Consider the following 15236-nt stretch of genomic DNA (forward strand, 5'->3'; position numbering starts at 1 on the left):
TGCATTGAACCAAAAAAATCTTTAATTGTATTTAAGCAAACAATTCCAGTTGAAATTATATTGCTTTTTGTTGTTTCAATAATACTTATTCATATAAATTCAAAATAGTATTCTTTTTGTTTTAATCAGCCACTTTTCAAATGCAACTATTGTAAAAATAACAATATTCTATTATTAAGCCAACAATAGTTAATTTTAATTTAGCATTTATTTGCTGTGTCCATTCTCTGGGCCATGAAAGCAAAAATAACTACCAACCATTCCTTCGTTTTCACCCGGACAAAAATGTAAACAATAAAAATACCTACGCGTATTTGTAAATTTCGGGAAATAAGTGCAAGATTTTCGAAAATCTTGAGACTTGAGTTAAGTAAGTATGCTGCAATTCGAGCTGCAGTTGATAAATATAATCAATATTTCTGTTTTTTTTTCCTTTATTTTTTTCCGTCGATCTTGTTTTCCGTACTGAGTACCAATGCTCCCGACGCCAGGAAGGCAGCTCCCACATCTGGACCCTACATATCGACCCATCAACTCATGAACCGGGGCTTTTATTTTATGCCTCAGAAATTCAATTACAATTTCTGCAATTTTGTTTCCAAATGAAAACGAAACATAAAAAAAATGCCATATTATTTTTACATCAATAAACACATTTTTATTTCTACTGCGTGAATTGTCAGACTTTATAAAATAAATATGATTGAATCAACAAGAAATCTCTTTTAAAAACAAACATATTTTTGTTGTTGACCCAGCTGCCAAATTTGACAGCTTACGTCAAAACCATGAAAGCTCTTGTAAATTCTAAAAGATTTTCTTTTTGATTTAACAATCCATGGGTTTTTAGAAACAAAAATACTGGATTGTTGAAACAATAATGATTTCTTTTTGCAGCCAAAACAAAATGAAATTCTTATTGATTTTACGTCAAATATTATTACTTTTAAAATATTTTTTTCTGCGTGTAAAGCGTATTTTTCACTAAAATATGAACAGTCTGTAGCAGTTCAATACCTTTACCGTAATCTTACAGAAAAAAACGCCTGTTACATTTTAATTTAAAATCCTATCGGGATGCTGCATTCTGCACAGCTTTGCATTTTACTAATCCAAATAACACATGATGATGATGATGATGGTCCCACCTCTTACCCCTACACAGGTTTGAGCTGGACGATTTATCTTTAAGATAATTAAATATGACATTTTAACCAGGTTGGCAAACAAAATCGAACTGGTTTCAGTTACAGATATAAATTCCCTCTAGAGTTTACAGTTGCTTCACAGCGATATAAATGTTGAAAAGCTCAGGCGTCCACCTCTTAGTTCGCCTTTTTGTCCACCTAAAATATTCATAAGTATTACAAGCACTCAAGAGTTAATGAACAATCAACAAAGCATCCTATTACACTAGTAACCCCGCAATCTGATGCTATCATAATTTTCAGCAATGTCAGGAATGCTCACGAACCCTCAACATTTGCCAGAAAACTTACTACTAACTCAAGGTATCTTCCAAATAAGCTTCAAAATTGCATTTTTTTTTTTATCAAATGTTAAATTCAGTCCTCTATATCCGTAATACGCGCGCGAGGCTCAAACCTTTGTAGACTACTATTTTTTTTTTACTACTACTATTAAATCATATATCAAAAATCCATCATCACCATCGTGGCGAACAAAATAGTTTTTGCAGTGCTACAATAATTATTAAAAAGTCGTTATAACAGCTATCCATAAAAAGTAATCCGTTAAAAATAACTTCGTCAAGATACATAATTTGTCAATTCATAAAAAAAAAATCACTGGATAACCGTTCAAAAGACAGTTTTAACGTGTGAAATGCAATGTCTCTTAAATTCTGCTAATGTTGTTGAACGTTTAATGTGTCTAGGCATCGAATTGAAAACATTTATTCCTTTAAAAAATAATGAATTCTGTGAAGCACAAGTCAAGAAATGTGGTGTTCTTATTTCATCCGCGTTTCTAGTATTATATCTATGATAGTCACTTCCTCTTTCAATTCGATCACACAAATATCGAGGCAGCAAACCGTTAACTACTTTAAAAATGAACACCATAGTCAAATATACAATTCTTTGCTTCACCGACAACCATTGTAAGGCGTCTAGCATCAAAGTTGAGGAAGTGAATCTATTACATCTCAAAATCAAACGCATTATTTTATTCTGCAAGCGCTGTAATCTCGATATTTGTGTTGCATTGGACAGAAATAAAATGGATGGGCAAAAGTCTAGATGAGGAGAGATGATTGATTTGTATAGCTGTATTTTACTGGCAATAGTTAAATCGTTTTTCAATCGACATAGAATTCCATACTTCTTGGCAATTTTCTTGATGACATTGTCAATGTGAGAGTTGAACTTAAGTTTGTCATCAATAATCACGCCAAGATATTTAATCTCCTGAACGCGATCAATAGTCTCATCATCAATTACAACAGAGACGTTCTCATTTAATCGATTCCGCGAAATTACCATAAATTTAGTTTTACTTGTATTCAATTTTAACTGCTTACACTTCAACCATCTACTTAGATACTGCAAATCTTCATTCAAGTGTGAGACGGCAACTTCTAAATCCTTAGCTGCAATGAATAACACAGTATCATCTGCAAAAAGGTTAATGTCGCAAAACCGTAAAACACGTCGCAAGTCATTAATATACATAATAAATAAAAGGGGCCCTAATACACTTCCCTGGGGCACTCCAAGGTTGTTCCCCACGGGACTGGAAACAGAATCACTAAAAACAGTCCGTTGAGTTCTGTCAGACAAATAGCTTTCAAACCATTTATATGCAGTACTCGTAATTCCAAAGCGCTTGATTGTACTTAACAGTAAGGGCCTAGAAATTGTTTCAAAAGCGCGTTTCAGATCCAAAAAAACAGCAACAATCGTATCTTTACGCTCCAAGTTGTCTTTCCACTTTGCTAACACCAAATTCAATGCAGTTTCACAAGAATGACCTTCCCGATATCCCGATTGTTCTGGTATCAACAAAGAGTTGCTATTCAAATACTCCAACAGCTGGCCTTTAACAACAAGTTCTAAGATTTTCTCTAATGTGTGCAACATGTTGATGGGACGAAACTCTTCGGCTTTAATCGTTCCAGCAACTTTTTGAATAGGAATCACTAAGGATTCCTTCCAAATTTGTGGCACATGTCCATTCTGCAATGATTCATTAATAAGGTCCAGAAAGATGTGGCCAATGACATGAAAGCAATCTTGAATAACTCTAGCATTAACATTATCTACTCCAGCCGATTTTCCTAATGAAAAACAAATAATTCTAAGTTCATCTAATGTAATTGGGTGAAAAACTTCAAATCTGCAACTACTATTAACTGGCTGTTTTATTTCGTCAGGTTCATCGACCAATTCAATAGATTGATTAATCAATGAAACACTGTCTACGAAATAATCATTAAACTTAGATGCAATTACTTGTTCTGACTGTTCTAATGTGCCATTAAAAGTTATGGACCGCGGTTTGCAATTACTAGGTTTTAATAAAGATTTCAAAATTTTCCATAACTCTTTGCTGTTGTTTTGATGCTGATCAATCTTCCTTTGAACATATTCACAACGAGTTTTCTTTATCGATTGTGAATACTTATTACGCGCGATTGTGTACCTAGTCCAATGATTGTCATTATTAGATCTACAAAACTTTTTGTACCATTTGTCCCTTTTCCGTTTAAGACGCAAAAGATCCAAATTGTACCAGCTGTTCGAGTTTTTCAAAGAAACAAACTTTTGCTCAACTAGTTGATTGGTACACGTTTTCAAAGCGTTATTAAGAACAGCTGTAGATTCATCTAAGTTACCGGCCGCGAATGGAAAATCCAGGCTTCTCTCAACAAGATTTGAAACAGCTTGCTTCGAATATTTCCTCCAGCACTTCAATTTTACAAAATTATCGTTATCGTTAACATGGTCTAAGACATTAATCACTAAAGTCTCATGATCGGTTATTTTCAAATCAGTATCCGTAACTGAACAAATGGAATCAAAATTGGAATAAACGTGGTCAATTAAAGTTCTACTGTGCCTGGAAATACGCGTATATTCATTTACCGTTTGCTTTAACTTAAAAAAACTCAGCTAAACGCTTCAAATGATTCGAATTATGGTTATCGCGCCAATTAATATTAAAATCACCAGCCAATATATTTAATTTACTAGAATCAAGGAATGTCTCGAGCCAGTTCTCTAAAACTTCAACAAAACGCTGGTCACTAGAACTGGGAGAATGATACAAAACACCATAATTACCCATCTTCATGCCACGTACAACTGTAATGCCCAAGAACCAGTTGCCATCAATAACTTCGTTGGTACGAAGGTTGAATTGAACTGATTCTTTGACATAAATAGCAACACCGCCAGTGTGTCTAGAATGTGATAAACAAGCAGCAACAATATACCCCGGAATACTATACTGATCAAAAGCTTCAGTTTCTACAATATGAGTTTCAGACAAGAAAACTAAAAGAGGACGTTTTTCCTCAACAATCTGACGTAATGCTACGTAGTTTGTTGACAACCCCGCAATATTCAAATATAAAAAATCGAATTGATTCACATTCCTGGAACTTGGCTGCTATTTATTGAAACGCAAGCTGCTTTTCTTCTGATCAAAAAGTCTTTTATAGAGCAAACATTCCGAGCTAAATGCGGCATGGTTGACGTCCAAGTTCATTTTTCGTTCTTTATTCATTTTCAAACAATTAATACATTTCAATACAGTTGACGTACACTCCGACGTTTTGTGTTGTTGGCTGCACCTAGAGCATCTATCACAATTTTTGCAATCCATGCTCTTGTGCCCAAATTCTCCACATTTGAAGCATCTCAACACATTAATCGCGGGAACTATCGAGCACCGATCAAACCCTACATTTACTTTTTTCGCACATAACAAACATTTATAAGTATCGACATCGACTTCAATTACAACACTAAACTTGTTATAAGTGAAGCGTGGATTTTCAAACATGTTCACTACTTTTACATCATTAATAGCGATGTCTTCATTTTGACTTTTTAAGTAGTCAATAAAGACATCGGAGGAAAACTGATCGCTCATGCCCACTATTTTCAATCTTGGCACCGAAGTGGGAACAACAGCACTATATTTTTCACCCAGATTGCTTTCAATACCATTTTTCACATCACTTACGTTTGCTCCTGTTGCACACTCAACAATAATGGAGCCATCTTTACCATTCCTAAAATTACTGATTTTGTGTGTTTTTGGATCCAACTGAGTTTTTAAAAACTTACGAGTATCTTCGCAAGGTTGTTTGGACTCTTTCGGTTTAATCACAATGACTGGACGAGTCTTACGATTTTCTGGTTTGTTACTTTTACTATTACTGTTACTATTAGTTTTACTTTGACTAATACGACTATGTCTTTTTACAACATCCGCAAAACTCGCATTTTCTTGAAAAACAACATCATCATCATGATCACTATTACTAATTACTAATTTACGTTTTTTGCGTCTGGTATTTTTGTCCGATTCCGACTGAATCGTCCTAGATGAACTGCACGGATCATTCTTTACAGCTAATTGGTTTTCCGCATCAATTTTAAAAAATGAACTTTTCATATTATCCAATTTCTCACAAATCAAATTTTCAAGACCATTTACATATATTCTAATATCTGCCATCCCGCTTTTAACCGCGATGTCCACCTGAGCAGCAATGTGATCTCGCATGCCAGTGATCGAGTCCGAGAGTTGAAAAACCTTCTTCACCTCTTCCTATATCCTTTTGACGCGCGAGATCAGATCATTCTGCTCGTCACAACTCTGATCTGATAGACAACTATCACACTTGAACAGAATATTTGCATTATCTGCTATAAGCCTGGCCGCAGTCTTAGTGAGTGCCGCACAAGCGAAATGGAACGTTCCATTGCACGGACCTACACACGTAACTGGGAGCCCACTCATAGCAATTGACTGCTCGCATACATTACACACATCCATTCTACCAAATTAAACGCTAACACTGTTAGCAGCAGACATATACAGGGGAGGAGAACACAAAATAAAATTTTACCGCCACAGCTCACTATACAAATCAATAGCGCGCCGGGGGGAAAATACAAAATTAAACAAAAACTAGTTGCTAGGCAACCTTTCCTCTACTTATCCTGTTAGAAAAACACCACGGGCACGCGTTGGAATAATCCTTTCGCGGCACACGCCACTATTTCACACGAAATTATTAATTTATTTTCACAGCACAACTCAACAAAAACACTACTTTGTACGCCATACATGTACTCAGGAATTGATCTTAAAGAATTCAGTATGGTCAGAAAACCGCCAGATAATAGATTTAATTTCTGATTTGCACGGTTGAAGTATAATTCACGAGATTCAACCGAAATGACACTTTCTTTAAGCGATTTTGTTTTCACATCATCAATCAGTCACCTAAAACAAAAATTCAGTACACTACGGCGCTGATAGGATCATGGATTATGTGATAAAAATTTACGACGGAGACGGCGCCGGCCTTCTTTCTTTTATGGGAAAGAATCTACCACGGTGTGGTTATGTTTTACGTGGGTGATCGGATCAGAGCATGTTGACCACTGGGCTCCACCGACTATTTGTGATTGTTTTACGACATTTGGCATCAGCCGTGCGATATGAATCTTTTCAATTTGAATTTAATATTGAACATGAAACGCTAAGGAAAAATCATCTCGATTTTTTTATCTAATACCTACATAACATTGTAAAATACGTAACTCACCTGTGTCACATCTATCAAAGAACTGCTACCCGATCCACGGTGTCCCTTTTATTCATCCTGACCGTTAAAGTAGTCTCTTTGAAACTTCACAGGGGAAAAAACCGTTCACTTCATCGGCTTTTCACATCGACGCAGAGCAATAAAGTCCTGATTGAACTTTGTAAAGGTAATTATCTCGGGCATCAGCATCATCATCAGACGACGAACGAACTTTGATTGCATTGATTTATGTTACCATCGGGTATCCCGTCGGTCGGCGGGGGTTCTTCACACTTCTACCTACACGGTGCATCCTCGTGGTCTAACGTTGTAGCATCTAGCGAAAGCCATAGTGCGATGTGGAACACGCTTTTTCCTGTTCTTTGTCTTTTGAGGAAGAGATTTTTTTACTTCTCATTGCTGTCGAAGAGTACCTTGATGAGTCAGGCGTCAGTTCCGTTTTTTTTTTTTCTTTTTTGCTGTTTGTGATCAGAACACTTTAACATAGCATTTTGGTCCTGCTGGTCGATTCGCTATAGTTGCTAGGCAGAAGTTATAATTGAGTGGATCCTGAAAAAAGGGAGAGAAAAAAAAACGAGTTTAAAACTGTGTATTTTTATCGCAACTTGTCTACATAACCTTATAATAAACTTAATCAGTTAAACTCATGATAGCCAGTTTTAACCTAGGTTACATTAATTGACTCTTTATTCGAAATAATGGTTCCGTGTCATTTGGCCGAATGGCGTTTGGTCGAATACTGATTGGTTTGATTCGATGATTGATTGACGATTGTTAGACGAAAATTTATGCTACTTTATTTCTTTTATGTTAAGACAAGCTGAGTTTACTGTGCAAAAAATAATAAGATCATCAAAACTCCAACGAACTGCTCATGTTAAAAAAGTGCCTAAAAGCTTATCTTTAGAAGAATAAATAGATAAATAAAACAGAAGTAAATTGCTCAATTACTCAAAATAAAGATGATTCGTCATCTTGTTATCACTTTGAAAACCATCCAGCACCATTTTATAGTATGGTGCGTGTTGAGTAAAGCAAGTTCCGTTGCGTTTTCCGTCGAAAATTGTGAGTATCAATATGTTTGCTTAGAAAAAGGCCAAAATGAACATTTATTGAATATTGGCGTCCTATACAACCAATTCTCCATTACCACCAGCATGATACAACCTTTCCTAAGTAAATTCACTTAATTTCCATTTTCATCTTAGTGGAAATCGCACATATTCACAATTTTCAGAAAAATGCAACTGCGCAGGAGGTAACCTCTCGCTGTGGGTTGCAAACTTGTTATGCATTATTTTCCATGAAAACATCTCCGATACATACCGAAATAAAAACAATTAGTTTTCAAACATATTGGAGGCGAACCAGCCTAAGGCTGAAAGCCTCCTTAATAAAGCTAAATAATAATAATAGTTTTCAAACACGTTTTCTTACACGATTCAAGCAAAAGTTTCCACGGGAAATTATTAGTTTTTCTTTATGGACCGATTTGCCCCAAAAATCGTCTGTTTTACTTGGAAAATTTGAAAACTATCCTCCTTCTAATAGTTCTCACTTCGAAATGTAGGAGGCGAAAGCTTGGAATAGTTTCACTGCACTGCAAATCGTTTCGGATCGACCTTTTACGATTATGATGAAACTTTGCACAGTTGTTTGTTATTGCCCAACATGCCATTTTACATATTTGGTTCCATAGTTTTGTACACGACTAACACTTGAAAAGGGCTTATCCAAAAATGATACGCATCAATAGAAAAATATATGTCTCGTGAACGATTTGTCTTTGAAGATATTGCGGACAAGTATTGTGCCTTCCAAGAAAAAAATATACACTGTAAAGAACTACAATTTTATTTACAAAAAAAATCAATTTTATCAAAAAAAAAAAAAATTAAAATTACTCGAATAGCTTATTTCTTTTTCAATGACGAGCTTTTTTGTTGTAAATTTAATATGTTTTAATATTAACACTATTTCAAAGATATTCGACAACTGTAGGTGGTATTTTGGAAAATACTTATTTTTTCAATAATTCATAACTTTTTTGTTTATGATTTGCCCAGCAAATCCACAGTGTCAGTAGGTATAACTTTATTTTTACTACAAAATAAATATAAACAAAATAATTTAAAAATATATGCAATTTGAGTAATTTTAATTTTTTTTATAATTTTAATTTTTTTTTTGTAAAAAAGAATATATTTTTTTACAGTGTATATTTTTTCTTGCAAGGCATAATACTTGTCCGCAACTTCTTCGAAGACACCATCTCAATCAAACAAATCGTTCGCAAGATATATGTTTTTCTATTGATGCGTATCATTTTTGCAGAAGCCCTTTTCAAGTGTTAGTCGTACATAAAACTAGGGAACCAAATATGTAAAATGGCATGTTGGACAATAACAAACAACTGTGCAAAGTTTCAGCATAATCGTAGAAGGTCGATAAAAAATTTAAAAAATATTCGTCTTTTTTTTCTTCTTTTTTTTTGGTTTGTTTTTTCAGTCGATCTTGTTTTCCGTGCTGTGCACCAATGCTACACCGACGTGCCAGGAAGGCAGCTCCCACACCTGGACCCTACCTATCGACCCATCAACTCATGAACCGGGGACCAACGGCCTTACTTCCCATCCGAAGGAAGGCGTGATCAGAGATGTTATGCCTCAGAACATCCCGGCGGCGCCGACTGGGATTGAACCCAGGCCTGCTGGGGTGAGAGGTAATCACGCTTACCACTACACCACCGGCGCCGATATTCGTCTTTTGAAATGGAACTGCTGAGGAGAAACTTTCTGAGGTATTAAGAAGAAACTCCTAAAGAAGTCAGAAGAAATCGGGGAAATTTGGAAAAAAAAATCTGAACAAGTCGGATGACATTTCCTGGAGTAGTTGGATTTAGTATCTGGAACAAGTTGACTTCCAGAGAAATCGGATGGAGCTTTTGTCACTACTGAAATCAAAGTCTTCACATTAAATTGTTAAATTTATTCAATACTTTAGGTAATTTAGTTGAACAGAATTTCATAATTGATTTTTTTCCTTCGTTCACCTACCTACGTTACCGTTGTAAATATAATAGTAGTAGTTTAAATATTTTGTTAATATATTTAAATTTGAATTCAAATAGCAGTAAATAGGACAGAATACAATTATTGTCAAAAGTCTTCTTAATAAAGATATGAAATAAAAATTACTGTCAGTTTTTAATAGTATCTAATGTATGACTGTTACAATCCAGATACAATCGCCTACATTTTAAAAATAACGCCACTACTCGTTTGTCACGCAGATGCAAATTCTAACGTTGGAACTTGATTGCGAGAGGAAGGATAGAGATTCCAAGTAACATTTTAAGTTTTATTAAATACTACAAAGCTACAATAAAACAACATTCATATAACCCTGGTCAAGGCTGTTTTGCCATTGATGCATCCACCAAAACCTCATTAAGACTAGAATCTGTCTAGTTGGCCCACCCTGGAGAAGGTTCTGAAAGATGTCGAACGCATTGATAACCATTTGAAAACTGTATTTAAGCCACAATAAAAGCTATTTGGTAACAATAAAACCCTTTCTTGAGCCGTTTTCCCTAGCTGCTTGCTGAATCCACTAGAAAAGCATCAATCAAGATAGAAAAGAATTCATAATTACCATCCAATCTTATCAAAATAATTAAAATAAAAACTGATCGTATAAAAATCCTGTTGAATTACCAAAATTATTTAATTAGTTCTCATAAAGTGGCCTGGACTTAGGTGCCACATTAAATATCATGTGAAATGTACATGATAACACCGAAAAAAATTAGTCCGCCCTCGGAAAACCTCGATTTTACTAATTATTTTTTTATTTAATTAACAAAATTATTCTTAAGATCGATCATTTAGCTTAGCCAAGATTTTTTTTTAAAGATTTTCGCATTTTAAATATTTGCTTATTGCGAAATTGACCAAAATAAAGTTAGGCAAATCGCGAAGAAGATTCCCTTTCTCCGGATGGTTCCCGAAGTGCACCATCAAACGACGCAGTAATGTAAGCTTGAATGAAATTTTTGATCGAATAAAATCGCTACCATGGATCGGAAATCAGCTAATCTCTGCTAACTGGCAGTTTGGTAGTTTGTTGTCAGTACTGATCCAAGTAATTCCGATCGTCACCTATTGGTACCGGTTCAGCCGGACGTGCTGATTATTCTAAAGAAGTTAATTTTGCAGAAATCGACTGCCCTTAGATCGTTAGAATCACTTGAATTTGTCATTCTACTTCGTTTATCCTTCGAGATTTTCTTGTCATAAATTTTGGTTTAATTCCTCATATCCATTTCTTTTAAGTTCAATCTGTAAACAGAGTAATTGTTATAAAATCCACAATTACTTTAAAAGACTAAAAATCATTAAAATATGCCTTTTGCTCTCATTTAAAACCAAATGATTCTATGGTTGCTTTTATAATGATAGAGCACTTTTATAGAGTATTTGATCAAGACATTAATATTCATTTGCTGATGAAGTTTATGATTGAATTACAGAACAGTTTTATGAAGGGATTGAGAACTGCTTTAAATTAGTTTATAAATCTAGACATTCGCCGAATTTCTCGCCAGACTATAAAAGGTTTTTGAAATAGCGAAAAGCTGAATTACTAAACAGCAATGGTTTACACTTTGAAATGCTGTATTTATGGATTGTTCATTGCCATTATAAAACCATCATAAATTAGAGTGGATGCCAAATGGTTGCTGAATTGCTACTTGGGATAGCTAGAGTTGGGTTTCATAAGCTAGAACGACCAACCATCTATAACTATTACATTACCGAACTTAGCCGAGGGTGATGCGGGTGGTAATCTGAAGGTAACAATGCTCACACATTTCGTCTTAGACCAGTATACCAATTGGAAGCGTACGTTTTAACCAAGGTCGTGAAATCAGAATAATGTAAGAAATTAAAGCAACGTGGTTACATTTGTGCTAAATTAGTTCTCTTTTACCAATAGTCGTTCAATAGTAGGTTTTTTTTTGTGCAAAAGAGGAAGATAAAACAACAGGTAGTTGTGCTCAATATGATGCTAACCGTGCACCCTCCAGATTACAGGAGTTCAGTCGAACGAATGACAAAACCTTTTCGCGCGCAATCGGGCAAAAGCCCCCTTAGGACGGAATTTCCCCGGCTCACGTTACTGACGCCGGAAGGGAGTCGATACGTCGCCACATCGCTCCGCCGGAAGGTCCTCCGGTGGTTTCTGAGGAATCACGTGATCATCCAACATCAACGGTCATCTATGCGATCGTTCCACTATACCATCGATCGTCTTTATCCACCGCTTGGTTCGGCGCATAAACAGCGGCAACAACCAAACTCAACTACTGGTGAGTCCGTTCATTTTTTTATTGGAGTATGTCGTCCAGAGAAGACGCCACGGAAGATTTTTTTGCCGGTCTAAGACCGATGTAACTTGGACTGCGGAATTAGGACACGTCCATGGCATTTTGAGGATACGTCCAAAACGAACGCCTCTCGAACCCTGTCGACAGTTAATAGCATTGCAAATGAATAGCACATGAGCACGGTTAGTTAGATAGATAGAAATCGTACACGAAGCAGAAATAGGAAGATAATAGATACTGAACGAACGACACAGTGAATAAATCATGCATGAAATATGAATTCGAATAAACACGTGAATTTGGTTAATTTCGTAAATAAAATGTGGACGTTTTTCCTCTCTAAAGTGCAACTGAAGAAGTGTGAACACGTAGATCTGTGATTCGTTCTCCGGCTCGGACGGGGCAAGATTTGATGCAAGATTTCTGCTTTTTGCGCTGCCTGGGGTGAAATAGCAGCATTGCAAATGACGAAAAATTATTACACGCAAACAGGGTTGCTTCCACTCACTTGCTATAAAAAAATGTTTTTCGGAATTACGAAATCATTAAATAGTATAATGCTAATTAGTGCTTGTAAGTTACAAGAAGAGGTCATGAAGTATATGTTTGACACATAAAATCTGTCAATATTGCTTTCAGTGTATCACAATCAGCGATTTTACGACTCGTGAGCGCTCACTCAGAGTGAACGCTCGCGAATCATAAGATCGCTGATTGTGACGCTCTGAAAGCGAAATTGACAGGTTTTATGAGTCAAACACATACTTTACACCCTCTTCCTGTTACTTAAAAGAACAATATACCATTATAACATCTACTGATTGCATAATTCCGAAAAATATTTTTTATAGCAAGTAAGTGGAAGCAACCCTGAACGCAAACCAAAAATCTATTACATTCAATGTTAGTTGCATTTCCTATCATCCTGCAGCGAATGATTTAAGTTGACCTCGCACGGTTTAATGGTGTTTTGCCTTTTTTATTTCGTGTTCATAAACGCGAACCATAACTTGACCTTACCGGAAATAGTTAAAAATTATTTATAATATCTGCTAAGCTTAACTGAAACGTTTATGGAAATTTATATGAACGTTTGTGTGATAAAGTTTTAACCTTAAGTATTATGGTTTTATGGAAGTGGAGTTTAAGAATTCAAAATAGATGTTTTCTCCATACATTTTCGGAAAGAGAACTATATTAGAACCTTCTTACTTATGCACGCAGAAAAAAATATTTTAAAAGTAATAATATTTGACGTAAAATCAATAAGAATTTCATTTTGTTTTGGCTGCAAAAAGAAATCATTATTGTTTCAACAATCCAGTATTTTTGTTTCTAAAAACCCATGGATTGTTAAATCAAAAAGAAAATCTTTTAGAATTTACAAGAGCTTTCATGGTTTTGACGTAAGCTGTCAAATTTGGCAGCTGGGTCAACAACAAAAATATGTTTGTTTTTAAAAGAGATTTCTTGTTGATTCAATCATATTTATTTTATAAAGTCTGACAATTCACGCAGTAGAAATAAAAATGTGTTTATTGATGTAAAAATAATATGGCATTTTTTTTATGTTTCGTTTTCATTTGGAAACAAAATTGCAGAAATTGTAATTGAATTTCTGAGGCATAAAATAAAAGCCCCGGTTCATGAGTTGATGGGTCGATATGTAGGGTCCAGATGTGGGAGCTGCCTTCCTGGCGTCGGGAGCATTGGTACTCAGTACGGAAAACAAGATCGACGGAAAAAAATAAAGGAAAAAAAAACAGAAATATTGATTATATTTATCAACTGCAGCTCGAATTGCAGCATACTTACTTAACTCAAGTCTCAAGATTTTCGAAAATCTTGCACTTATTTCCCGAAATTTACAAATACGCGTAGGTATTTTTATTGTTTACATTTTTGTCCGGGTGAAAACGAAGGAATGGTTGGTAGTTATTTTTGCTTTCATGGCCCAGAGAATGGACACAGCAAATAAATGCTAAATTAAAATTAACTATTGTTGGCTTAATAATAGAATATTGTTATTTTTACAATAGTTGCATTTGAAAAGTGGCTGATTAAAACAAAAAGAATACTATTTTGAATTTATATGAATAAGTATTATTGAAACAACAAAAAGCAATATAATTTCAACTGGAATTGTTTGCTTAAATACAATTAAAGATTTTTTTGGTTCAATGCAAACAATTTTCTGTCCGTGTGGTTCGAGAACTTCAATGGTAATGGTTATGGTAGTCAGTAAGATCCATTAATGGTTTTGTATTATCGGTCAACTTTACGTGGAATATATCGCGAATTGGTAATAATGAATTTACACGGTTAGCAGGTATTATAAACAAATTTTTACCATTTTTGGTAAGGTCAAGTAATGGTTTTTTTTTCTTGATTTGTTTTCCATCAATCTTGTCTTCCGTGCTGAGCACCAATGCTACCGACGCCAGGGAGGCAGCTCCCACACCTAGACCCTATCTATCGACCCATTAACTCATGAACCGAGGACCAACGACTTTACTTCCCTTCAGAAGGAAGTCGTGATTTTTTTTTTTTTTATATCTTTATTAAGGAGACTTTCAGCCGTTGGCTGGCTCGTCTCCGATTGGAAGTCGTGATCAGAGATGTTATGCCTCAGAACATCCCGGCTGCACCGGTTGGGATTGAACCCAGGCCTGCTGTGGTGCTTACCAATACACCACCGGCGCCGCACAGTGGGGCAGCGAAGCCATTCGTGTGGCCAAAACCTCTAGCGCCGTTGGTTTGCTTTCTACAGCAATACAATGTTCTACAAAGTTGCTCAATACTAAAAGCGCCATCTTTTGAAGGTTTCATATTAGTTCATTTTTACGCCACATAGGTGGCGCTTGAGTCTATCTTTTGAACGGAGCATCCTAGCCGAATGGTTTTTGAGGCAAAGTTGTGTAATTTGAAGTGTTGAGAAATTTTGTCCAATACATCAAAACTCTATGGCTCATATTAAGCGAGATATCGGGCAATTAGGAAAACTAACCTATAAATTGCGTTTTTTCCTTTTTTTCACCG

General features: G+C 35.4%; 1 protein-coding gene across 1 annotated transcript in view; it reads right to left on the reverse strand.

Moving 5' to 3' along the window:
- The window catches only part of LOC135701883 (ras-specific guanine nucleotide-releasing factor 2-like), a 304050-nt gene that overhangs the window by 60421 nt on the left and 228393 nt on the right, over positions 1 to 15236 (reverse strand). The window contains exon 3 of the mRNA XM_065222828.1: positions 6809 to 7357. The gene's annotated coding sequence lies outside the window, so the exon portion shown is untranslated. The remainder of the gene's footprint in view (positions 1 to 6808; positions 7358 to 15236) is intronic.

The sequence above is a fragment of the Ochlerotatus camptorhynchus genome, unplaced genomic scaffold (assembly GCF_037179485.1).
Source record: "Ochlerotatus camptorhynchus isolate MF236.1 unplaced genomic scaffold, CSIRO-AGI_Acam_v1.1 ptg000178l, whole genome shotgun sequence".
Classification (NCBI taxonomy): Eukaryota; Metazoa; Arthropoda; class Insecta; order Diptera; family Culicidae; genus Ochlerotatus; species Ochlerotatus camptorhynchus.